This window comes from Bos grunniens, chromosome 10 (assembly GCF_055505025.1).
Source record: "Bos grunniens cultivar Pamir isolate PY7600 chromosome 10, Bosgru_T2T1.0, whole genome shotgun sequence".
NCBI classification, from domain to species: Eukaryota; Metazoa; Chordata; class Mammalia; order Artiodactyla; family Bovidae; genus Bos; species Bos grunniens.
In genome coordinates this window covers 55,426,203-55,428,638 of record NC_141174.1, presented here as the reverse complement: position 1 = coordinate 55,428,638, position 2,436 = coordinate 55,426,203, and the positions used below count along the sequence as shown (strand labels likewise).

Below are 2,436 nucleotides of genomic sequence, written 5' to 3'. Positions count from 1 at the left end.
GATTATTTTAAAATAAGCTCTAGTAGTAAGTGACAGGTTTTTTTGGGGGGGAGGGGGAAGTATTTTACACATCAGTCTCCTTCCAGTATAGACAGGTTTTTAATGCTCTGACCATGTTTTCTGCCATGGTCCTCTGGGCAACACAGCTGTCTTGGGGCTGCCTACTTCTGTTTGGGAAGGGAAGGGAAGGGAAAGAAGTGACCCCCATCTCGTAAGACTATAGCTGCCAGAGCTGGAAAGGACCTCAGAGATGATCACTCAATTTCTGCCCCTTACCTTCATTTGGAGAGACCGAGCACCCACATGGTTAAGTGTCCTGGTGACTCACCAAGGTCACAGAACTGACAAATGGCTCTTATTGACATTTCCATGAATGTGTTTTTTTAGAGGTAAATAGATACTGTTATTTAAAATGACATGTTTGGATCACCTATGAGTTACTAGTCACTTTTACTGGTTATCTGTGGTCCTGTTGATGAAATTCTGGCTCTCTAGTCTCACATGCAGTCAGAAGGAAGGATGCATTTTTCCCTTTCACCAATACCTGGGGCTGTTTCTAGGTACAAGCTTCTGACAGCATGTGACGGGGTTGATATTTTGTGAGCTGTCAGAGAAGATAAAGCCTAGCCCAGTAATTGAAGCGCACAGTGCACCCACATCAAATAACAAGGCCTGCCTTGGGCTGGCAGCAAGCTGGATAGGGTCTGCCTGCCTCTTCCTCCATCTGTCCCCAGCAGATCTCATGTGGCATTGCCAGCAAGCTGGCTGCGCCTGCCCTCATCAGCTTGGGGTTGAGGAGGGGGAGTGTGGGGCTAGAGCTACAGGACAGAGGCTCTGCTTGAGTCCAAGGCCTCCCACCAGTCTTTTTTCTTCAAAATCAAGTGAATGGCTTGTGCTATTAATATGGGAATGAGTGAAAGTCATTCAGTCGCGTCCAGCTCTTTGCAACCCCATGGACTATACACTCCATGGAATTCTCCAGGCCAAAATACTGGAGTGGGTAGCCTTTCCTTTCTCCAGGGGATCTTCCCAACCCAGATCTCCCACACTGCAGGTGGATTCTTTACTAGATGAGCCACAAGGGAAGCCCAGCAAAACTGGAGTGGGCAGCCTATCCCTTCTCCAGCAGATATTCCTGACCCAGGAATCAAACTAGGCTCTCCTGCATTGCAGGCGGATTCTTTACCAACTGAGCTAGCAGGGATGCCCAAGTTGCTCAGTCGTGTCGGACTCTTTGTGACCCCATGGACGGTGTCCATGGAATTCTCCAGGCCAGAATACTGGAGACGGTAGGCTTTCACTTCTCCAGGGGTCTTCCCAACCCAGGGATTGAACCCAGCTCTCCTGCATTGCAAGTGGATTCTTTACCAGCTAAGCAACAACGGATGATCCTAATTGTTAGGGAAATGGAGCATCCTCTGCTTTCCCACACCTCTCTGAAACAGGAGGCCAATTTAGGGCTGACTTATAGCCTGGTGGCTCAGAAGGTAAGGAGTCTGCCTGCAATGCAAGAGACCCAGGTTTGATCCCTGGGATCGGGAAAATCCCACGGAGAAGGGAATCTTCTCCAACCCATTCCAGTATTCTTGCCTGGAGAATTCCATTAGTAGAGGAGCCTGGTGAGATATGGTCCATGGGGTCACAAAGAGTCGGACACAACTGAACGTCTAACACAGGAACAGGTATAGGATAAGAAGGGCTTCCCTGGTGGCTCAGTGGCAAAGAACCCATCTGCCAATGCAGAAGATGAAGACTCGATCCCTGGGTTGGGAAGATCCTTTGGAGAAGGAAATGGCAACACACTCCAGTATTCTGGCCTGGGAAATCCCACAGTCAGACATGACTTAGCGTCTGAGCACGCACGCACGTAGGATAAAAACACCTCACAATTTCTGAGTTCCAAGAAGCCCTAGGACCCAGAAAGTTTCTTCCAGAACTTCAAAAATTTCTAAGGCAATGGTGAGGCAGAGCCTAACTCCCCTGGGAGGTAGCCCAGACACTATTATAAAAGTTACTTATTAATAAAAAACAAAAAATGCAGGCAGGTGCTCACTTTGGCAGCACATATAGTAAGATTGGAACGATACAGAGAAGACTAGCCTGGCCCCTGCATGGATGACATGCAAATTCCTGAAGCGTTTCATTTTTTTTTTTTTTTTAAGCAGCCAGCCTGCAGGCTGTAGTTTTCTGGTTCAGTTTTTTTTTTTTTTTAAGTGCATTAAAATATTATTTAACTTGCTGAGTTTTTGGTGCCCTCTTAAATTTTACACCCAATGCAAGTCTCAGCTTTGAGATACCTACTGCTTTCTGTCCAGCATCTCCTTCTCCTTGGTACCAGGACACCCAGTTTCTTTGGAAAATTAACCCTCTGTCTCTGTTCTTACTTGTGTGGTTTGGGTGGGACTGACCCCACCCCTAATCCAGGAATGGGCTGTG

General features: G+C 47.4%; 1 non-coding gene across 1 annotated transcript; it reads left to right on the top strand.

The window, feature by feature from the left end:
• The first annotated feature begins 2,045 nt into the window (after window positions 1-2,045).
• LOC147364557 (U6 spliceosomal RNA) lies at window positions 2,046-2,150 on the top strand. The gene has a single exon (XR_015135662.1). It is a non-coding gene; the product is annotated as a U6 spliceosomal RNA (small nuclear RNA).
• The last annotated feature ends 286 nt before the right edge of the window (window positions 2,151-2,436 follow it).